This window comes from Chelon labrosus (genome assembly GCF_963514085.1).
Source record: "Chelon labrosus genome assembly, chromosome: 5".
In the NCBI taxonomy this organism is placed as follows: domain Eukaryota; kingdom Metazoa; phylum Chordata; class Actinopteri; order Mugiliformes; family Mugilidae; genus Chelon; species Chelon labrosus.
The window spans coordinates 5,294,631-5,319,646 of NC_140341.1; the positions used below are offsets into that span (position 1 = coordinate 5,294,631).

The 25,016-nt window shown below is 43.9% G+C and overlaps 1 protein-coding gene across 2 annotated transcripts in view; it reads right to left on the reverse strand.

The window, feature by feature from the left end:
- The window catches only part of enox1 (ecto-NOX disulfide-thiol exchanger 1), a 112,109-nt gene that overhangs the window by 64,229 nt on the left and 22,864 nt on the right, over positions 1-25,016 (reverse strand). For both annotated transcript variants that reach the window (XM_084544683.1, XM_084544682.1), the window contains exon 2: positions 13,876-13,908. The gene's annotated coding sequence lies outside the window, so the exon portion shown is untranslated. The remainder of the gene's footprint in view (positions 1-13,875; positions 13,909-25,016) is intronic.

The window sequence follows — 25,016 nt, forward strand, 5'->3', positions numbered from 1 at the left end:
AAACCAATAGTGAGAAACTTTACATAAAGCAAGGAAAGATACAAGATGGACTTTGGATTTAAGTGCATTGATTGAACAAAGGGTGGGCTGGAGCCTATCCCAGCTGTCACTGGGTGAGAGGCGGGGTCCACCCTGGACAGGTCTCCAGTCTATCTCAGGGCTAACACAGAGAGACAGACAACCATTCACACTCACACCTACAGCCAATTTAGAATCACCAATGAACCTAACCAGCATGTCTTTGGATGGTGGGAGGAAGCTGGAGAACCTGGAGAGAACCCACGCAGACACAGGGAGAACATACAAAAAGGCCAGTCGGCCTGGATTTGGGCCCAGAACCTTCTTGCTGTGAGGCATCAGAGCTAACCACCATAAATAACTGTTGGAACAAATATGATAAATCCCTTAAATCTTAACTTTAACAGCTTAGACAGCAAAACTATGTGTGTGTGTGTGTGTGTGATCGCAGCCTTGCATTATATTAATGCTAAATGGGCTGATTGACAGAAGCAGCGGGGTGAGGCGCCGCCGTCTGTTCCCATCCCCTCTAATTACAATCAAGGGAAACTAAAAGTGGCAGAACTCAAGGGCTGAACTGCCTCGGCGCTCTCAAGGCCGCGGTCACAGCCGATGCAGAGGTCGCTCCTCAAGTCTTCAAAATAGTTTTGTTGCGGATCTGTCGTCAAAGTTCTGCATTTCTGAACTTTTTATTTTATAAATGTTTTAAAATATGCACGAATGCACATTATAAATGAAAAACTATATCAATTATTTGGGAATGTTGTCTGTTTGTGTCTATTTCTGTCTATTGATTGTCTGTTTTTAACCACTTTATGCCCTTTTAAATTGCAAATAAAGTAATTTAATTGAATTTAATATGAGCATTTTTACATCTACAAAAAAATACAGTAACTACAACTGAACTGTGCAAAGACAAAGCCATGCTGATGTGCTGCTTAACAGCTGATTAAAACTTTAGGCACAAGCGCCAACACGGGGGCCCTGCAAACAATATCGGCCTCATCACACCGAGGACATCTGCCATGCTACACGCTCCCGATCTAATCCTGCTTTAACATGATGTACCCAATCACTGGGACAAATAACATCCAGATGACAGTGATGATATCAGACAGCAAGATGCAGGCGCACAGAGGGAAGACAGCAGATGACGGGGGAGTTCACACGGCAGCATCAATTTGGCTGCAAGAGTTTCTAGAGCTCTGGGAAGCAGAACGTGTTTACACGGACAAGCGTTTCCCAGTATTGGTGCCAATCCCAGTTTTGATCATACTGGGAACATGAAATCAGAGAAATCTGGTTTTGCTTTTCCCTTGCGTACATGATAAATACTAGTTTCCTGGGTGTAGGCGCCTGTGATGCCTCCAAAGTTTTGATACGATTAATCAGACCTTCCAGTGACCGTTAATGTGGCCGCGGCTGCTGACCACTGTGCGTGCAGGGAAACCGACTTTTACCGCGGACTTGAATATGTCAGCATTTCCATGCATTCTCCATTTGTCATCTAAATGACCAAATATATTTTACCCGCTCCAAAAAAAAAAAAGTGAGATATTTTTACTGCCCTCTTTGTTTCTGTTTCACTTCCCTGCAGCATTCAGAAACCTAAATAAAATGTGTAACACTAACCAGTATATTGTATATACACTGCTTGGCCAAACAAAAAGGTCACACACTCTAATATTTCGTTGGACCGCCTTTAGTTTTGATTACAGCATGCATTTTCTGTGGCGTCGTTTCCATAAGCTCCCACAGGCTTGTACAGTAGACACTAGGCATGATGGGTGCATCACTTCATCTGCCTCTCTTCTTACCCTGATGCCCCCATCACTCTGGAACAGGGTAAATCTGGACTCATCAGACCACATGACCTTCTTCCATTGCTCCAGAGTCAAATCTTTATGCTCCCTAGCAAATTGAAGCTTTTTTTTCCAGTTAGCCTCACTGATTAGTGGTTTTCTTAAGGCTTCACAGCTGTTCAGTCCCAATCCCTTGAGTTCCCTTCACATTGTACGTGTGGAAATGTTTTTACTTTCACTATTAGACATAGCCCTGAGTTCTACTGTTGGTTTTCTTCCATTTGATTTGGTTCTCCTTCCAGTTTGTAATAATGCGTTGGACAGTTCTTAACCCAGTTTCAGTAGTTTCTACAATCTCCTTAGATGTTTTCTCTGCTTGATGCATGCCAATGATTTGACCCTTCTCAAACAGACTAACATCTTTTCCACGACCACAGGATGTGTCTTTAGACATGGTTGTTTAAGAAATGAGAAGCTACTCATTGCATCAGTTGGGGTTAAGTAACTTGTTGTCAGCTGAAAGATAATCACCCATGCAGTCATTATCCAATAGGAGGCTCCTACCTATTTGCTTAGTTAAATCCAGGTGGCGACTTCTTTTTTTTTTTTTTCTGGCCAGGCAGTGTATATGCCTCTAAAAAGATGGATATGTGTTACAAACATTTCTGAAATCAGGACGTGATCTGTGCAAAACACAATGACAGGGTGCTTCAGAAACCTTATTAACATATTTAACATGGCTCTTGGATGAGGTAAGGGAAAGATCTCAGATTGTTTCACGTAAAGACGTCCACAGAAGCCTGAGAAACCAAAAGGTTTAATCGCATTTAACTAAAACAACTGTCTTTCCCTAGCCTTGTACTTCAGAGCTTTTCAACTAAGCTAGATCACTTCATTTATGTTCGTTAATTATTTTGCTGTTGCTGTTGTTGTTGATTCATACAGTTAATTTCCTTTATTTATTTTAGCACAGAACAGTTTTCAAACCGATTTGCATTGTTTTACTTATGAGAGATTCCATTGAGATGCATCAAAGACACATAACCAACCTCCATTGGGATTTCTGGGGATTTTAACTTTAAAGCAATGCATGCTGGGAAATAAATGCAAATGGCAGAACAACGTTTCTAAATATATTCAATTAGCTTTATTGGTATGTAAAAGAGTTGTTGAAGACATCAAATCAGAAAGTCCTCAAACGCATAATTAAATGTTTTAAAATTTAAACAGATGAGACTGATCTAATGACGCTCATTTAGAATGAAAGCTTTATTTAATTTATTATGAGATATTATAAGGAAGATGCTGTAAATTGGTTTAATGCATCCCCAGCTAAACAACACAAGTTTCTCTCTTTGCAATAAATCACAGATTAGGACTTAAAGCTGAACTCTATTTTATTTATGCAACTGCTTATACCGTTTAGTGACATTTATTAATCTGTTAATGAGGCCTACTCAAACTAAATTTATGTGTTAAATTGCTACTTAAGAACAGCTCAGATTTTGACTGGAACAGGAAAAGGCGTGTCGGGTTTTTGCTAAATGCAACTGCAGGGAAAAGCAGAAAGAGCCAAAGCAGTCTCATTGGTCTGGACGGGGTAGCCTTCCAGAAATCTGCGTGATGAGAGATCCAGATGTTTTGGCCGTTTATGTGATTGTCAAAGAAAGACAGAGTGCAGGGGTTGAATTAAATGTAGTTTAATCCCAATTTCTGAGGCTGAGGTCATTGAGGTAGACGAGGATAAAGTCTCTCTCTCTCTCTCTCTCTCTCTCTCTCTCTCTCTGTAGCACACGCTTGGTTCTACTTCTATCATTGTGAGGTCGCTCAATGACATAAGCATGCCCCAGCCACTTAATATAATCTAAACCTAAATGTAACTTAAGAGTGAACCCTCAAACAATTCTTTCAAGGTCTGTTTCAAATGAGGGCCAGTTCAGTTCAAGGTCTATAACATTAGTCATAGTAACGACAGATATATAGCACAAAGGCACACGGCATAAACTACATATCCCTTCATTGTTCAGCCTTAAGAGCAGTTTATACTTCTGCAGGAGGTAGATGCCGTAACCTTCGTACGTAGCCGACGCCGGTGCGAGCCATTTATACTTGAGGGTTATACATTCATACTGATTATGCTTACATGCTTTTACTTAACCCTTGAAAACTGAATGTGTTGTGCCCAAGCGCACTTTAGATTGCTGTAACTACGTCACCGTTTGCATTATTGGAAAAACTCCAGCGGTTTCTGAAAACTGAGACGTTGAACTTTACAGCCAATATGGTGTCACTGCAATAATTTCACTTGCGACTCTCCTGGAATCCCACAAAGTGTTATTAGACTCTCATAACATGCAATAACTGCAAGATATTTAAAGTTCCAGGTATTCTGGAAAAATGGGCAAACGCACCTAATCACATGGTATTTTCTGATCTATTTATGGTCAAAACAAGCAAAAAAGGAGGCTGAAGACGCTGTAACCTACGTACGTGGCCTACGCCGGTGTGAGCCATTTATACTTGTGCACTCGTCAGTCTGGCTCACTCTGTAAAACACCGCCCAAATGCTAGTCAGCGCTGTGGCTTTTTATCAGTTGGGTTAATTTTTTGTCTCTGCTTCCTGCTTCACTTTCGACAATGGCGACTGAAACGTTTGCCGAAATTTTGCCCAAGACGAGTCATACAAAAACGCTTGTGTTCCATCTTTATTGATCCAAAACAATCAATTCGAAAATTGCGCAGATGGAGAAGCAGCTGGAAATACTAAAGCAGAAATACGATACTACCAAGCCGACCGATCACAGCTATGTCTCATTTCTGGAGATGTGCACGTGAGGTTACTTCGTTGCTCAGGTCTCGGTTCAGCAACGTTATGTGTCCAAAGAATGAGGTCAGCTGACTACCTGAATATACTGAATGACCAGGTTATTCCATCAATGGATTTTTTTCTTCCCTGATGTTCACGGGCATATTCCAAGATGACAATGCCAGGATTCATGGGGCTCAGATTGTGAAAGAGTGGTTCAGGGATCATGAGACATCATTTTCACACATGGATTGGCCACCACAGAGTCCAGACCTTAACCCCATTGAGAATCTTTGGGATGTGCTGGAGAAGGCTTTGTGCAGTGGTCAGACTCTCCCATCGTCAATACAACATCTGTCAATGAGCTGGGAGAGCCTCCTTAAGTAGTGTCCAAGTACCCAAACCAACTAAATTAGTTTGAGGAGCATCTCTACTCCTGAACTCAAAAGAGAACTCCATATCATCTCTATAAAGCTGAGCAGAGCAACCCTTCCCAAGGAAAAAACTCCTTCCAGCTGCTTGCATCTGATCTCATGCTTTTGGTCGGTGCCCAAATATAAAGAAACACAAAGCTTCACACTCTGAGAGGCTGAAGGCTCATTACGTCCGCGGTGTGAAGGGTCCAGACCGAGCTCTGAGAGGATACACATCCCAGAACGCCGCAGACGAGCCATTTTTATTTCCCCATTTCCACTTCAAGATTCCTGCTTCTTTTCTCCAGTTTGCTGATGCTGCAGAGCAGAGGAGCTGCAGCTCTAACAAAGGCGGTGGTGGCGGTGGCGGCGGTGGCGGCGGTGGCGGCGGCGGCGAATAAACTGGAACGCCGAGAAAGAAAAACAGATTACTGCTCCGTCACAATGATGCTTTCACTGCAGAAGAAAAGACCGAGAGTAGAGAAATCACAGCGGGGGGGACTTTCTTATCACCACCAACACACTTTTCAGTCTCAGTCGTGAGCGTACAGTAATTCTGACAACACTGACAAACAATAAAGTTTATTCGGCTTGCACACAGTGGCCGCAAAGTCACACAAACAACTGAAGCTATTCTGGGCTAAAGCTGCTGCACCAGACACAGGCTTGCACATCGGTTCATATGCACTCATACATATTTATTAACACCTTATGCGGAGGCACTCAAAACCACAAAGATGCACAAACAAAAAGCACATATAGGGAACAAAAGGAGGAGAAAGGAGGCCTTCGGAGATGTGATTTTATTAATGGAAGCACTGCTGCGTCGAGGCGTTTATTCAAAGAGCAGGCGGCAACTTCTCCTCATTTGATTCACGCCAGCAATTAAAGAGCAGCCAGATGCCTTCGGGGGAGGGGAGAGGACGAGAGAGGGAGAAAGAGGCAGAGGAAAAGCGAGAGAGAGAGAGAGATCTGAGGAAGCATCGAATCAAGAGGCGATAAGGCCCGCGCGCAGAAAGCTCGCTTTGCATCCTCCTACATGCAGATAGAGCCCTTTGTGAAGCGTCGGCGCTCGACTCTATTGTCGCATCCCGTGTCTATTCAATCCTCAGCTCAGCCAATTTGTCAATTGGGACGCATGAGCAGAGAGAGATTTCATTGTGACTCGATCAAAGCGATGGAAGGTGGAAAGGCGTCATTTCTATTTATTAAAAAAAAAAAAAGAAGTCGATAAGCTTACTGTATGAATAACGACCTGATATTCATGAGATGTAATATTACACATGTTTGTGTCAAAGCTGAAGGCATTGTATGATGTAATTCCTTGTCACTGAGCATCAGTTACTGGATCATCTCTGTGTTAAAAGACCCATTTCCCTGTATATTTCCCCTGAGCTGCCGCCACTGACTCATACCAGGATCACACTGCGGGATATTAAGAGACTCGGCTAATCATCTCGGTTCAATATCAAGAAAAAAAAATGCCAGAAGGCGTTCACCCTTTTTTCTGCAGTTCTTTGTCCTGATTTCACATGTTTCATGATCAGGTTCTGGCTTTTTCCTGCCTGGCAGCAGGAGCCGCCATCACTGGGAACAAACAAACATCTTTTTCTACACCCTAAAGCAGTGGTTCCTAAACCTTTCACAGCCGGTACCCCTTCAGACATTTGACCTCCAGCGATGTACCCCCTACTCTCGCGCATTTCAGACTCCCCATCGCTGTCCGCGGCTATGCTAGCAGCTTCGCTAGCCACATCTGCACTGCTTCTAGCATCCCGGTCAAAGTTAGATGCAGAAGTTGAGGAATAGCCTGGGTTGTTGTCGCTGGCATGTGGGCTGGGTAGCAGTTGAGGTCTCTCTGGAAGGGCAGTCTATCCGTTTTAGCCATTTATCCATTTTTGGCGGTTAGCTGGGTGACTTAGTTTACCTCAGACTGATGACTTGACAGCTCAAATGACAGAAAGTTATCAGGATTGTTGACGACATAATTTAAAGACCCAATCAAGAACGGGATTTGCTTGTTTCAAAAAACAACCCGTTATCCGTTTTTTCAGTTTCAAAATGTAATCAGGCTGAGTTCAGAATCTACTCTTTCGCGTACCCCCTACGTCACTTTGCGTACCCCAGATTGGGAATCACTGCCCTAAAGTGAATATATTTCAGATCTGGGTGGTGGAGGTGTGCTGCCCAAACACGTAGGTTGGCGACAAATTTTAGAAGATGTGTTTTCTGATTCAGTAAGGTTGGGAGGACTCCTCCCTTGGTGGTTGAGGAACCATCCCCCAATGAAGGAGGCTAATCAATGGAGTCAGTCCTGTCTCTGTGATTAGAGTAGCCTACGGTGGATAAGGTAACAGTTCAGCAACGTCTTAAGAAGTCCAGCATCAAGTGTAGTTTTCTGTAACATGCTGCAGCAGCTCTGCAATACGCAGTAAAATATAAATAAAAAGGCAGCCACAGACCTTTCATATCTTTGCTGTGAAAGACATTTTTCTAGAGGCAAGACACATGTAAAGGAGTCCCTGACATTTTGTTAACATGGTTGATGTTCTTCTGCATGAGCACGTTCATGGATCTGACACCGTCGCCTCCTCCTGCTGCCATGAAGTATTAAACAGCAGTGGATGACAGATCCTGAACCTCCCAGACCTCCCAGACCGGAGGGGAACGGTCTGCAGATGGAGCGCCGTCGGTGAGTGAGTGAGTGAGTGAGTGAGTGAGGGACTAAGGGTTCTCAGAGGGGAGGCGCCAGTGGAAAATCTCAGCGAGCCGTTTCAGGCCACAGAGGACACCTCAAGGTCGGACCACGCGGCGGTAAATAATTCAGCATCAGGGGGGAAAAAAAATCTCCCCTCTCACGCTGCAGTAAGAACACACAACCGCCAAAAACTTAGCACCAAATATTATTAGAAACACATTTTATAAAAGTAGTGAGAAAACGTCTTTGACTTGACTGTTGCTCTCTTTATTCACCCTAACCCTTATTTTTCATTTATTCTTGTTTATATAGCCATCTTAAAAGCATAAAAAATATATTTGCCCGACACCTCTATACTTAAATGTCTTGGTTAGAAGGTAATAAATACATTAAAGGGACCTTGGGATTAGGCTAAAAGGATTTTTTTGTTGACACGATAAAGATGAGGGGATGATTGTGCTCAAAGACTGTCGCTATGGAAACAGGGAACAACTCTCACCGTTTCCTCTTTGCTGCCAGTGGACAGTTGGTGCTGTTTCTGGAGATCCTTCACTTTGGTAAAACTACAAATACAAACAAATGTCCCAGATTTATAATCCTACTTAAGTAAAATGAAGTGCTACTTGTCTGCAGTTCTTCCAAATCTAGGGGTCAGGGTTTATTTGTGCTTCATATATTGTTAAAAATGTCCTTTGCAGAGTGTTTCTTGATGATACTGATGAAGGCCAGGTCGGATAAAGCTGTTCCATTTTATTACAAAGCGCTGCTGGGAGTCTTGACCTTCCCACAAAGGGTCAACCCAAAAAATCAGAAAGATTGTGAAAGAAAAAAAAAAGCTCAGATACCAAAATAAATAACCTACTTTTTCTTGTATTTTTTGTGAAATATTAGACGATAACCAAACAGTGATCTTTTAATTTGAGTATGCATCCATCCATGGTAAAAGTATTCCAGACGCCCCTCTCCCTAGCAACATTTTTCAGTTCCTCACGAAGGAAGGTCTAAGGAGGCGTACTTAGACCGGACTAAATACTGTATGTAATCACTGCAGCTTATTCTGGGTCTAACCTGGGTCTAATCTCCTACTCCCTGCTTCACTTTCAACAATGGCGACTGAAACTTTCCCCAAAGACGAGTCCTACAAATGTTTGTATCTCTGAACCTCCTCAGTTAACCTTTCTTCCATTTGCTCCATCTTTATTGATCCAAAACAATCAATTGACAAAGCTGTCATTGGGGCGAGAGGCGGGGTACAACCTGGACGGGTCTCCAGTCTATCTCAGGGCTAACACAGAGAGACAGACAACCATTAACGCACCTTTTACCAATTTAGAATCACCAATGAACTTAACGAGCATGTCTTTGGACGGTGGGAGGAAGCTGGAGTACCTGGAGAGAACCCACGCAGACCCAGGGAGAACATGCAAACTCCACACAGAAAGGAACCAGTCGGGCCATGGATTAGAACCCAGAATCTTCTTGCTGTGATCAGTGCTAACCACCAGGCGAATGTGCTGCCCAACTCTTGCCTTTCTTTAACGTTTTTGGATATACCATACCCTGGATGACTGAGAACCTTCAAAGACATATAACACAATTACTGCTGTCTAAACACTTGCGGGACAAGCAGTTCATGAACATCTACTCTATTTGGACCACGATGCACTTTTTAGAAAAGTGAAAATGAAAAGAAGTCGGCCCGATAGCTTGACCTGCATTACAACGTGCAGGTCCCCCCTTCACGAGTGCTGCAGTGCTGACACGACCAAGAACTTGTAACTTTCCATTTCAATAAGCCCACAGCAAAATGAGGGAGCGAGCGAGCTGCCCGGCATCGATCTGTTTTTCCTCAGGTTTTATGGAGGGCAGGAGGGAGGAGGACATGTCAGATTTTCCCTCAGCTGGATGGCAGGCAGCGGCCGGTCTAGACATGAAATCACCAAAACCACGGGATGAGACACAGAAATGGAGGAAAAAGACTGCAGCACCGGGTTTTACGAGGAAAAAGCAGCAGAGACCGAAGCCTCAGAGCCGCTACAGTCGAGCCTGTATCAGCTCTTTACCAATTTATGTCATGTTGTCTTCTGCATTATGTACAAGGACAAAGTTCCTTTCTCGCAATTATGGGCGGAGTACACTGGAGCTGGAAAACAACAAAGGAAATATCGATCATAAGCTGAACACAGCCACTTATACGGGAAACACAATAAAACACAGAAACATGCAGCTCAGTAAACACGATGCTGATGATGCTTGTATTTTACAATCTGTTACTTCATGCCTGCGCCATGATCCAGCAAATTAAATCCACCTGGTAAATCGGTCCAGCTTGTGCATGATTTTCAACCTTGAACACAAAATATAGACTTAAAGAACCTAATTAATACCTAAACTAATAGTGTCTCTGTAAATAAAGATGGATGAACCCACTGTGATGTTGCCTATAGGATTCCTGAAGAGCGTTTGAAGCTCAGTGTGGCGTCTCCGGCCGTCTCCATCTTGGCAGTGCCCTACTCTGTCAAGCTAATTAATAAATGATCAAGGAAGTGGAGCGTGAGTAGGTCCGAGGCAGATAGCTAGGGACAAGGTGAGGACATCCACCTGTCACTCAAAGCAGCCACGCCCTTAAACATGCACAACGTTAAGCCTTGATGTAATTTAAACTGGAGAGTTGCATAAAAAGTCTTCCCCGAACATTTGTCGTGAATTTAGAAATTAGCTGCAGAGACACAAACTGTTTTTGTAACAATTGTGACAATTTGTTCTCGCGTGAACTCCTCATTTGGGAGTTCTCGCAGCTTGTTCTCGATACATCAACCAGGAAGAATTTTTTTCTTGTGTGATGTCCGGCAACTATTCTGTGATTGGTCAGAAATTGGAAGTGAGCGTGGTTAAAGCAGAAAGCTAGTGACCACTTCGCCGCCAGATGCTAATACTCGCAGTGTGACCGCTAATCTCTCGTGGGTAGAGATCGTCATACTGTGTGTGGGTGCATGGCGAATGAACGCCGTGATCCGAAAAGTTACTCTTGCCGTCTATGTCCCGCATTTCCCACAATGCTTAGTGGGAAATTTGTCGTATGCTGCAGTGGGAGGGGCCTATGATAACTTCCCCCGGAGTTAGACACTCGAGTTTCTCTAGTACACATTACCGGGCCAGAACGAACTTTGTTCTTGTTCTTGCAGCCCCATACTTCTCGCGGAGTACGTAACAAGCTTAACGTAGAGGTCTACAGGGATTGACGCCACCCTCTAGTGGCCATTTATGGAACTGCCGTTTCTGACACTTCAGTGTTTTTTAGCCGTTGATGTTGCTGCTTGCACAAAGAGGAAATATCAGTCTCATCTGACTTAACGTTATCTGAATATCTGTTATTTTTATCTGATCCTGTATTCTTCCCTCCGGTCATCCTGACCCTCCATCCCGCCTCAAGCAACCACCGCTGCCTTTTTTTTTTTCTACACTCTCCTCCGATTGTGTTTTTCTGTCCCTCTCTCCTTTTTCTCTCTCTCTTTTCTCGCCTTCCTCCCCACCAGTCACTGTGATGAAGTGGCCAGTGAGTGGCCGTCTCTGCCGGTAATCACCACGGTAACTCACGGCAGCGCCGCGGCGCCGGGCAGCACGCCATCCATCACCGCCTCCGCTGCTGCAGGAAACTGATATATCAAGATGTAAATTGTGGCCTCTGCTGCTGCTCCCCGCGCTCCTCTGCTGTCTCCAAAGACGAGGGAGGGGGGGAGGGAAAGGAGATGGGGGTGTGAGGTGAGAAGGGAGAAAAAAAAAAAAGAGAGAAATGGAGGACAAATGAGAGGTGAGACAGAGGAAAGAGAAGGCGAGGAGATGCAGGCATAGAGGTAAGAAAGGGTAAATAGAGGATGGCTGAAGAGGAGAGGAGGCGTAAATAGAAAGAGAAAGGATGGGACACAGGAGGAAGGGAAGAAAAGAGAAACAAAGGAATATTCTGCAGCAGAAGAGATGGTGAATACGTCAGGGAGAAGAAGAAAAAGGCAACAAAGAAGAGGGGGAAAACAGAGGAAGGTGGTGGATAAGAGAAGGGGAAATATAAAAGGTAGAGGGAGGAGAAAGCATGTATGAGGATGGCGGCGCTGTTAATCCATCCTAATCCAGCCTTATTGCTTTTTCTCAGCCTCTGGTAAACACACATATATATACCAACCAAAGATATTTTAAATGCAAGGAAGTCCGTCTAAATGTATGCACTGCAAATCAAAGAAGATAAATGTGCTACAGAAATATCTCTACGGTCATTTATTACCTACACTACAGTTTAAACAGAAATCTGAACCTTAACGTCGCTCAGCTGTCTCAGTCGTGCTGTTACAAACATTTTCGTGGACAAATTTCCAGCTCGTGAAGCCAGAAGATCTCACAAACGCTCCTGGAAAGCTCAACCGTACACAAGTATGACCTAATACTGTAAGTAAAGTTGATCAAATCTGCCAATTTTACTCACGATCAAAAGAAAATCTGTGGTTAAAGGCTATGAGGCTGCTTCATCAGCTTCAGTCTTGAATCCAGTGAATGTTTCGAAAATACTTTTGAAGCATCGTGGTTTGAGTGAAGCCCAGCTGTGTGACACCACACGGGAAAATATAGACTGTTCTGAAATGTTGGGGTTCATTTTCTGAAAAAGTGAAAGCTCTGACGAATATCTGCGAACGAAGACAAATATCTGAGATCTGTGTCTAAAGATCTTACTTTCAAAATCCAAACTGGACTGGAACTGAATCAGCAAAAACAGATTCTTTAATATAATCCCGGCATAACATAATGACCACCTTACTAATATTGTGCAGGTCTCCCTTGTGGTGACTCATCAGAGAATGGACATGGGCCTTCTGAGGGTGTCCTGTGGTGTGTGGCAACAGAATGTTGTTAGTGGGGGGGACTTTGAGGGGAGGGGCCTCTGTGGATCATCCCACAGATACTTGATCAGTTTGGGATCTAGTGAATTTGGAGGCCAGGTCAACACCTTGTGTTGTTCTTCATGTTTTCTTTATACATCACACGGTTTCCTGGAAAATAATATGTAACGATGCTGCCACTGTCTTTCTTATCTAATTTCTTCTCCCTTACTATCCATGCATACATTATGCTACCACTGTAAAGCATGTTATTAGATGTGTGTCCCTCTATCCATCTCCTTTTCCCTCGTCTTCCCTCATCCACCATTTTCTTGTGCCTCCAACCTAAAGATGCATGATTCTGATCTGCAGAGCTGCACGACACGACCTCATCAACCTGCCCAGTCTTCATGCCTCATAGTTATCCACTCCTACCACAATAGGAGGGGCCTCTGTGGATCATCCCACAGATACTTGATCAGTTTGGGATCTAGTGAATTTGGAGGCCAGGTCCTTGTGCTGTTCTTCATGTTTTTTTTTTTTTTTAGTTGTTCCTAAAGTGTTTTTGTGTGTGTGTCTGTGTCAGGCTGCATCCTGCTGGGGATGGCTGGTGCCATCAAGGAGTGTCATTGCTATGGGGTGGGGATGTCTGGTCTGGTCTAGGTGGGTGCTACATGTCTAAGTAACATCCACATGAATGAATACCAGGTCCAAAAGTTTCCCAGCAGAACACTGAACTGTCACAAGATGGTCAATGTTATTCAGTTCTCCTATGTCATAATGTTGTGGCTGGTCGGTGTATGAGAAATGTGTCTAAAAAAAATCCAAATGCAGAATGATAGAAAGACTCTCAAAGGAAACTATTGTACATTCAAAATCCAGTCTGAAGAGCAGCAAAACCATGTGAATGACAGCAAGTGCTCAAAGATCTGTGTTGTGTTGAAGTGGACTACAATGAGACTCCGCTCACAGACCAGCATGAATCTCGCACAACAAACACACATCCAATCACGTATGCCAGCAGCATGTTTACTTCTATAAACCATACTGAACTCAAGCACAATTTATCAAACAATGGTCTGACTATCAACCGCTGATATGCCGTCCCTCCACCAGCTCTGCCGTCTCACCAGCTTTCAGCAGAGATGTGGTCGGATCATTACTGGCTGAATTATGTTCAGACATATTGTAGCTCTACAGCATTTTAGTCGTCTGGAAAAAAAACTATAAATCTATGACCTGAAGTGACAGTAAAGATAAACTTGTGACTTACTGTTGAGTTGCAGCAGCTCACGTCTGTAGGTCCCTGTGGAGACAGAGACATATTCATCATTAGTTCTGAAGGTCCTGTGTTGAGGCTTTTTTCACGCTGTCCTAATGAAGCAAATGTGTGAGATGTCTTCAGGTTCAGCCATGACATCACCTCAACCCTCCCAGTCCCCCCGAAGCAACGTGCTGACTCTCTGAATGTTAACGTGCAGGATCCGAGGCTGGCGAAAAGAGGTGAGTCGCTAATAAAACAGCTGCACGATTTATTGCGTCCTGAGGGTGAAAGCACTGAGCACCAGCTGGGCTGTACTGACCTTTCTAAATAAAAGGGGGGAGGAACAGAAACCCCGGAAGAAACAAAAGCAGTAAAACTGTGTAGAGACAACCAACACAAAGAGCTGATGAGATCCTGACAAGAGTCTGTCCAGCCCACGGACAAAAGACCGTTTGAACTAAAGCATCTCACTGACAACAACGAACCGGCCAATCAAAAAACAGCAGCGATGATGCAACTTAGCTTTTATTTTTTAGCACCAAGTGCAACAAGCCTATAAAATTTGACCAACGGACTATGTGGAAACCATTATTAACATGTTGTTAATTAAACCATGTTTAAAAAGAGAGTAAAACCACAGAAAAACAGTAAAATGAATCCACTGGGACGTCCAAACCCTTAAGATATAAAGTTTACTGTGACATACACCAACCAGCCATAACATTATGACTCATTAGAGAATGGACATGGGCCTTCTGAGGGTGTCCTGTGGTGTCTTTCAACAGAAGGGGGGCCTTTGAGGGGAGGGGCCTCTGTGGATCATCCCACAGATACTTGATCAGTTTGGGATCTAGTGAATTTGGAGACCAGGTCATTGCTATGGGGTGGGGGCATAGACTATATATAAATATGGACAACGCATCCCCGCTTTCTTGCATCGGCTAAACTGATGCTATTTTTTTCTCAAAGTGCTCTAGCATCTCCAGCATTTTTGTGCGGGGTTCAGATGAAGTGGTTCAGATTCTCAGAGACTTTCAAAGTATCCCTCAGTGTTTTGGAAGTCGAGACACTTTTTTGCTTTTGTGAAGTCGTTGCCGAAGCAACTGAAGGTCAAATTTGTTCCTGGATGTTTGTGTTCATAGCGGCAGGACCAAGAGTCTGACTGATCTGCTCAGAATGGCTTTGTCGTACCCACAGTATGATCAAGTTCTGCTTTTAAATGATTCAAAAACTGATTCCTTGCAATCAGCAGCGTATGGTTCATGAGCCTCATCTGTTCTGTACTGAAGTTGACTCCCAGATACTGTTCCATCACTGTACCAATAAGGTAATTAAAGCAGGCCATTTCACCATGTTGTCTGTTTTCTAATAATAAAAGTGAAACAAAAAGACATATGAGATTCATTTGTAAAGAACAATACCACCATGCATCCAGCATCCCCTGAAATGACGGACTTACATCAGGTTGAACCGCTTGCCAGACAAACACATTAAGAAAGCTCTACCTATTAATCATTTTTAACATTTTGACATGGCTGTTAAACAAGATAAGTGACTACTACTGAAGATAGAAGGCTAATTAGCTCTACATGGTAACGATTTCAGCTAAGAGGCGATTAAACCTCCACTCTCTCTGCTTCAGTAAGAGACTAAATGCAAGCTACGCTAAGCTACGACGTGTGGAGGACGATTTTTTGCTACCAATGAATAATTAAAGTGTAAGAAAACACGCTTAAAGTCATGAAAGCGTTAAATAAACTGATGATTAACGGCCGTGGCACAGCCTGCGAAGAGAACGCGACTGATTGTTGTTCAGTGTTCAGCCGAGCGGAGAGTACAGAGTGCTAGTGCCAGAGCAGGCCATATGGCAAAGACAGTCCCGAGCCAAAAGCAGTCCAGACTGGAATGAAGCAGCCAAGCTTCCAGTAGCAGCTCCCCTCTGTGCACAGGCTGAACCGACGTGACCCGGTGAGGCCGGTCACCCCTAAGAGCACGGTCCATAGATGACGGATAGGTGCTCTCCTTTACCTTCACAGTAATCAAAGAGAAAATCTTACTTTTACTTTATTTTATGCTGTCACCTTTTAGGAATCTTGTAATTTATGAATAAAAGTGAAAAACCCTGCAAATGTCCTTATACTGTAGGATAAATTAAAGGATTGTCGTATTATCTTGCAAACACAACTGAGCTGCCTGCGGAAAATGAATGCAAAATCAACCTGTTAAAGGGGAACTAGTGTTTTTTTTTTTTTTACAACCTGGACCATAAAATACAATCGTTTACTCACCCATATAACCTTTGTGTAATTTGTAGTCGTTCGGGTGATATTTAGATCAGCGTATATCCATATAGTGGGAGTGACTGGGGCACCGAAACGCAGCCTCTAAAAAACGCATTATCTGCTGCGAAACTGCTGCATTAAAGGGGAACTAGTGTTTTTCACAACCTGGACCTTATTTCTGGCATAAAATATGATCGTTTACTCACCCATATAACTTTTGTGTAATTTGTAGTCGTTTGGGAGATATTTAGATCAGTGTATATCCATATAATGGGAGTGACTGGGGCACCAAAATGCAGCCTCTAAATAACGCATATCTGCCGCGAAACTCGTCCATTTCAGCATTATTTTGTTATCGTACGCTAGTGCTATTCCCCGTTGAGTCTGGAGTTACCTGTTATCATCACCCGGGGTCTGATGTCATCTCTGAGCGTCGCGCACATAAACGGTCGGCTTGTTTACCTGTAATTTGCTACTGCTACGGTTCGTCCAAAACCCCAGAATCGGAAAAATATTCAGGCACGTTGCAAAAAACTAGCAGCACGAGCATACGATAACAAAATATTGGTGAAATGAACGAGTTTCGCAGCAGATAATGCGTAATTTAGAGGCTGTGTTTCGGTGCCCCATTCACTCCCATTATATGGATATACGCAGATCTAAATATCTCCCGAACGACTCCAAATGACACAAAAGTTATATGGGTGAGTAAACGATTGTATTTTATGCCAGAAATAAGGTCCAGGTTGTAAAAAACAGTAGTTCCCCTTTAACCCTCCCCTCTCTGTCTTGATAAAAGCCTACTCCCGTTTCTACCCTCTTTTATTCACCACCCCCGTTTCCACTCTCTCTTCACCGCCTCGACGCCGCCCAAGCTGATCGGCATGCAAACGACGAGGAAATCTGCATACGGCTTAATGAGATCGTCTCTCCCCGTTGCGTAATCTGATGGCACTTGTGCAAATGAGACCGATGTATGTGGACCACGCAGAGAGGGAATTAGTAAATTAGTTGGTCTGTGTGACTTTATGAGGGCAGCAATAATCCGTTAGTGACCCCGGGATTGTGTAACGCTGTGATTTAGTTTCATTTTTCAGCTCCTTGTTTGTTATATTTCTCAAAATATGCGTTTGTTTTAACAGTGTTCTGGTTTCAAAATGCGTATAGGATCTTAAACGTGTGCAGTTATTCAGTTATGTGACTAAACCCAGAGTCAAATTGAAACTATATACTGATATGGGCTTAATGTGCATATTAAAGCTGAGAGTCTGCACTTTAAGTCAATTATACAACTGTAACGTGAATAACTTTTGATAAACAGCTAAAATAACCCAAATTATGTCAGTGTCAAAACACATATAGACCTAACTGTGTGAGTCCTATCCACTTATTCTATTTTCAGACTCCGTTGCGGTTTGGCCCGTTTTCTGTTTTGCAGCAGAGCGGGATTTAAATCCGACCGGTCTGGTGATCCGACACTTTCATAATTACTGGATTTAAACTGCGGCAGACGCGTGTGAGGCTCGGATCCTTCTCACTGGTGGAGAAAAGACAAGAGAGGAATGCTTATCTGATGTGAATAAATTCACTGGCGCAGGAGATCGGGAGAAATTCAAGGTGTCCAAAACAAACCTCCAGCCTCGCCATTCATCACGGCAGCTCCCGTCTGCCGAAACACAAACACTAATTTTGTGTTTTCTCTTTAAGGCCCTCTGCTTTGCGTTGATCAATCACAGGCGGGGTGAGCAGGGAGGGCCGGGCGGCGGCGGCCGGGACGATGTACCCGCGTCGCACCTATTGGCACCATCCGTGTTCCAGCGGGCCCTGGTATAAATCACCGTTAATGACACCGGGACGGAGAGAGAGGAAAAATACCAGGCAGGGTAAGAGAGGAGGAGGAAGAAGAAGAGAGAGCTATTTACCAAAACACTGCTCAAAGATTTTCAGGATGTTGATTTTGGAGAGTTTATGAAAATTTATCCTTTCACAGCGAGACTGAAGAGGTACAAGCAGGGCAGTGTTTTCTGATCCTGATTCAGTCTTTATTAAACCAGGAGAGCCTCTCTAAGGGTGTTGCCATCATCCACCGTTTTTTTAAGTGTGGAAAATCCTGAAATCTTGCACCAACCCGGTCCATGCACACGCAATATTTGGCTGAAGTTGGTGCATTTATGTGAATAAGATGCAAGAAAGCGCAACAGAAACAGATTTGGTGAATAAATCATGATGAACACAAGCGACGTGTTCACAGAAGACGCCACTGGAGAGACATGGAGTAGATGGAAACACTGATGTAACTGTACCTTCCTCATATGAAACGAACAGAAATAAGTTTTCTGCTACTGGACTGGATCTTATCATGTCCTCTTCTTAGGCAGTGATCGATTGCCACATACTGGAGGATTAGAACCAGCATTCATGTAAGAGTAATGGATGGAAACGAGCATTAATCCAAAAAAACCCAGGCGGCAGAATACTTGGATTTGTTAAGATCTCTTGTCTGTAAAGGTTTCTCAGTCATCCAGGAAGTGGTGTATCCAAAAAACAAGCTGAAACAAGGGCAACTGGACTTTTCTTGAAGACATTTCATTTAAGGACTGGTGGGTTTTAAACAGGAACACATGTGGTTGTTGCCCATCAGAAACTGAAATGACCGGGGTCTGTTAATGACCGGATACTTATCTGTAGTTTGAGGAAACGGTTTTTCAGTTCAGTTTTAAATCAATTTTATTTACATAGAGTCAATAACAACACAAATTGTCTCAAGATGCTTTACAAAACCCGGCCTGAGACTCCCAGAGCGAGCACTAAGGCGCCAGTGGTGAGGAAAAACTCCCCTTTAACAGGAAGAAACCTTGGAACCCATCTGCTTGAAGCCAACCGGGAAGAGTCCAAACAAATAGCAGTTATGTGACTGAACCCAGAACCCAGAAAAAGAAAATATGTGTTTTAAGAGAGGATTTGCGTGAGCGTGAGGGAGGCGTATGGCTGCACCGGGTCGGACAAACACCCTGGAGCGAGCCCATGAACGCATTTAAAAACAAGTAAAAGAATTTTAAACTGAATCCTTAAACAGACAAAGCGCCGCTGCAGCTTTTCATGCACCGGATCAATATCTGGAGCTCATTAAGCTTTAAACGGGAGGACCTCTAATAATTGGGGTAGTTTGTGAATAATCACCCTCAAAGTTGTGATGTTCCAGCTGTTACTTCAGTGTGACTCAACAATTAACATCGATCGATAATAATCTGCTGCACAGGTTGTGATTATTAGTCACGCTTCATTAACATTAATTCTGATTCATTTAGCAGCTGCTCCTGAAAACTGTTGCTTTTGGGGGTTTTTTTTGTGCAAATCTAACAAATTCTGGTTTCAGATTTGATCAAATGCAATCAAACCCCAATCCTAATCCTGCGCCAAGAGGTTTGCAGCCCCATGGTCATGTCTGCAAATGTCCAACTAACAGTCAAAAAACAAAATATATAGATTTTACTATGACATTAAACCGAGAAAAGCGACTAAGAAGGCAGAATTTGCAACGGTTTGGTAAGTTTACCTAAAATAAATACCCTGTAAGTATTACATTATAAAAATATTTTAAATAAATTAACTTTCTGTCCATTAACTAAATGCTGCAGCACTAAACAAATACAAGATTCACATCACTGGAACAGAAATAAACATTAGCAATCGCTACGTACGTTTAAAATTATTACAAAGGTTATATAGTGAATGCATGTGACCAGGATGCTTAAAGAGAGTCAGGGGGGAAAGCCGATGCTACTAAATGTGACGTACACCCAGCAGCTGGTTAGCTTAGCTTAGCATAAAGACGTGAAGCGGTGTTAAACTGCTCGCTTGGCTCTGTGCAAATATAAAAAAAACATTGTGAATGCGTGTTTGTACTCCCTATCTTTGTCTGAATACAGAAACCAGCTGCAGAGAGCACATTAAAACGTTTCATTTCAGCCATTACAGATTCATGTTAATTAGCTACAGCTCATCTAATCTGTCAGTCATTTCCACCAGCGTCAGCCACAGTGAGCTAAACGCGAGAGGCCGTCGCCGTCATCGACAGCAGAGTGAAAAGAGGTAAAAGCACGTCGGTGTCAGGATCTGGGTATTTCACCGAGTATCTGATCGCGTCTCACGCTCCCATCCACCACGACCGACTGTAGCTGCAGTCTGGTCACGGAGAGGCCCCCGGTTAAATCGTGGGCACAAGCGGAAAATGGCTCTGATCAGGATTTTCCTCCCGTGCAATGAGGACAGGCAGTGTGTGTGATTTGATGCGATGTGCAGAGAGTGGCTGGTTTGCATTGTAAGAGGCAATCGTTCCAGTAGTCTCACTTTACCGCTGACGCACCGGCTGGAGTGGATGGGCGACTGTAACTCATACTGGAACCAGATGAAACGACTGTGCTGGATGTTGACCAGTTAAGGTGAAGTACTGCAGCGCTAATACGGGGTCATGTTTACCACCGGCCATGAGAAAAGGTCTATATGAGACACAGCTCTTGGTGTTAACACAAGTTGGGACATGTTGGGTTTCTTTTCTTATAATTGTAATTCTATAACACACCGATCAGCCACAACATTAAAACCACCGCCAGGAGAAGTGAATAATATCGACCATCTTGTGACAATCCAATGTTCTGCCGGGAAACTTCTGGACCTGGCATTCATTCATTGGTGTGGGTGTTACTTAGACATTTAGCACCCACCTAGACCAGACAGGCACCCCCACCCCATAGCAATGACACTCCTTGATGGCAGCAGACATCCCCAGCAGGATGCAGCCGAAACAAACGCTTTAGGAACAACTCAAAAAACATTAAGAACAGCACAAGGTGTTGACCTGGCCTCCAAATTCACTAGATCCCAAACTGATCAAGTATCTGTGGGATGATCCACAGAGGCCCCCCCTCTCAAAGGCCCCTCCACTAACAATATTCTGCAGCCAGACACCACAGGACACCCTCAGAAGGCCCATATCCATTCTCTGATGAGTCACAACTGTTTTGGAGGCACAAGAAGGTCATTATGTTATGCCTGATTGGTGCATGTTTAAAAGTCTGTGGCTTCTAGACGCCAACGGTCACCTTACGGCGGTTGTTGCGTACACGACTTCCCACGCCGTAAACATTTGTTCCATCTGAATGTAAAGCAGATTAAAGTGCGAATATTACGAGACACAACAAGCCTCCCATCTTCTGCTGCCTCGAAGCAACACCTCAGGCTGGAAGAAACACAAAACATCTGCAAATGCCCTGGCTGTTTGTGTCTCCGTTAGAGGACATCTTGTGTCTTTCTCTTAATCGCTCTGTGGTTATTTTACGACTTTTTGCAACACAGCCCTTTTTTCCATTTTTTTTCCCATCCCTTTGCAGAGGGTGGTTTCCAGCCTTTGTAGTCATCTGAATGACTTTCCAAAAAGTAATGGGAGCCGTCACTTCAAACAGAGCCCTCCTCCCCCGAAGCCCCGAACCCCCGGAGCCTGTGTCCGTTCAATAATCCATTTGAGGCTATGATGCTGAACTTACAGCGAGGAGGAATAAATGCACTGCAACTTGAGAAAACACAAGCAAACAGACACACAAAAACAAACAAAAAAAAAGAAAATATCGCTTTCAATTTGACGCAGCATTTGTGGGAAAAACTAGATCCCTGCTTTGCATCTTCCTGTGGAGCTCGCCGCCTGAACATTCTCCAAAGTAAATGATCGTTTACAGATTTATTAATCTTCTGGTGGCTGTTTAGTTCAGACCGCCTGCCTGTCTTGTTACAGCTTCCATTATACAGATGTGTCATTTGGCATTAGATGCAATAACACACGCCGAGTCTATAGGATGATCCGCCCCGCCTGCTGGGACACTGAACTGTCGGACACAAACACACATGCCTCGAGAACAGATAATTGTCCGCATCAGCTCGCGTCTTCGTGCTCTCATCTGCAGCCCAGCGGTGTCATCGATTCTGCTCGCTTATGCCATTTATAAATAGATAAAAGGGGAGTATAAATAGAAGAAATGTCAATATAGGTACAGAACTGAGCAGAGGTTTAAGGCACTCTGCCTCCCAGAACTAATGTTGACATTTAACTGAAATGTAAAAAGCAAATACAATTTTAAGGAACAGGCTGATCGTCGACACAGCCACCAAAATATATGATCTCATAGAGGCTATAACGTTTTATTTTAACCCTTTTATGGTCTTGTCTTGGCTGAGGTTAGGAAAAGTAGGTGAATAATGGGGAGAGGAGAGTCTGGTACATTTAACACTGAAAATCCCAGCTGGTTGGGTAGAAACGTATTTGTTTATCAAGCTGCCATCATCAGAAATGTAAGTTAAAACACATTTCTTCTCTCCTTGCGTCTTTGTCTTTCACTGCGTATACAGGTGGATGAAACCTCTGTGACGTCACTAGAATCCCGAAGAGCAGTTTTGGAGCTCAGTGTGGGTTGTCGTTGTCGTCTTCCCATTGCCTGACTCCATCTAACACCCAATCAATTCGAAAACTGTTGGAGAAATGGCGCATGAGTGGAGCTGAGGCAGACAGGTGATGTCCAGACGGACAGTTAGCAACGTCCCTGTCCGTCTGTAAGCTTTGAGATAATTAAACAAGTGAGTTGTGTACACGTTCAACTCCGTACAGTTGTCATTAACGTAGAAATTACCTACAGAGACCAAAAATGTCTTTAAACACGTTTAGTCCTGCCCTAAAGGTTGCTGCAAACCATAGACTGTATATAAATATGGACAATGCGTCGCCACTTTCTTGCATTGGTCAAACTGACGCTATTTTCCCCGGGATACGGGCAGCGCCATCTTGCGAGTTTGTAGCCAAAGTCTGCGCAGCGCGGTCCTAGAGAGGAGCCGCGATATCGATGATGCCATGCCAACCGCTTTACGGCACTGGTAGTTGCCATTATGTCACATCCTGTTTCAAATAGCGTCAAATGACCAACTAAAACAGGGCTCTTCCAGGGGTGTTCCAGGGGTTTTCCAGGCCAAGGACCCCCAAACTGATGGAGAGATGGAGCGTGGACCCCCTACTTATGTATATGTGTATTTAAAGACATTTAAATTTATGGAAAAAATAATTTGCGACCCCCTGCAGGACCTCCGCAGGGGGTCGCGGACCCCCTGTTGAAGACCTCTGAACTAAAACGAACCTCAATAACTGCCTAAAATGACGGAAACCATTCGTAAAATCTTACATGACGTGTATTTTAGTTTTAGTTTGGTCCAAGTCCCATCCACTAACATGGAGGGGGTGGAGCTTATAACCTACACTGCAGCCAGCCACCAGGGGGAGCTCTACTTACTTTGGCTTCACTTTTGAGGACATGTTCCGCCGTCCATCTTAATACTGTCTATGGTTCAAGCTAATAGACTGTTTAAAAAGCGGACGCCGTGACAGCTCCTCAAAAGTGAAGCAAGCCAAAGCAAGTAGAGCTCCCCCTGGTGGCTGGATGCAGTATAGGTCATAAGTTCCACCTCCTCTAGACACACAAGATGGCGCCACCCATGTCCCTGGAAATCTAGCATCAGTTTGATCAACGGAGGAGGAAGTGGAGACGCGACGTCCATATTTGCTACAGTCTGTGGTTCAAACCTCCGTTCTCCTCGAGGCTGGTCACAGTTCTTTATGACTCTAGCTTTACTTTTTGGGTTCTCTGTCCTGCTGCAGAATGAATTTGGGACAATCAGACGTCTCCCTGAACGTTCAAACGACGGATCACAACACAAACAAAGTGCCTGGAACTTTTGCTCGCCGCCGTGCACGAGCTGTGGAGAAGGAGCGGCGTTCCTCATGTCTGCTCATAAATCATGTGTCAAATTACAGCTTGTCAGTATGGTGGGAGAATGTGGGAGCCGTGTTCGCTGCTGAACGCAGCATTGACTTTAATCGCGTCCAATTACAGCCCTCGCCTGCACGCCCGCATGCATGAACATATGCATCGTATGGAAAGAAAAATATCACCTCTTGATGTTCGCCTCCAAATTGAATTCTGAAATAAGCCATCACGCACTTATTACTCTCCATGAGACACAGCTGATTATCCCCGTGTGCTCAAATGGAAATATTCCCGAATGAGAACAAAGAGATTTCACGGCAGCTCCATCACCACCACCCCCCTCACACTCACATACACACAACACGGACACGTACACAGGCAGGAGTCCCATAGGACGCTCACGGAGACTCCCTCCAATAAAGAGGATTATAGATTTTGCCCTGTGCACCCAAGTGTTTCCAATGAAATAACGGCCTCCTCCTGCACAAGTCATTAAAATTTAAACCATCCCCCCATTTTCAGCCGGATATCACTGTACTGCTCTGCATGCATTATAGTCTTTGCATGGAAAAATAAACCCTGCCACGCTTAGTGTGCGTGTGTGTGTGTATGTGTGTGTGTGAGCGTCTCCATTGCCAGGGTGTGGGAAAATTAGAAAGGAAGATAAGAGGAAGTGTGAGTGAAAATGTGTTTCTATCCTTGGTGCCCTGCAGGCTCAGTGGTTGGTTAGAGATTTCACACTCAAACACACACACACACACACACACACACACACGCAAACACACACACACACACCTAAAATAAGGAGAAGGAAGCAGTGAGACGAATGTTAAATTTAAATTTTTTCCTCCAAGATGATGGTGGAGACAGGAAATGCATATTTATGTTGAGGCAGCACCTTGACAGGAGGTGGAGGAGGAGTGACGAATGCAAACACACACCTTCTTATTCCTATTTTTGTGAGGACCTCACCCTTAATAATGCTGGCCTCAACCTGAATCTACCCTCTACCCTGCAACCAAAGAAAAAAAAAAACGCTAGACCTCAGAGTCCTGTTCAAAAAAGG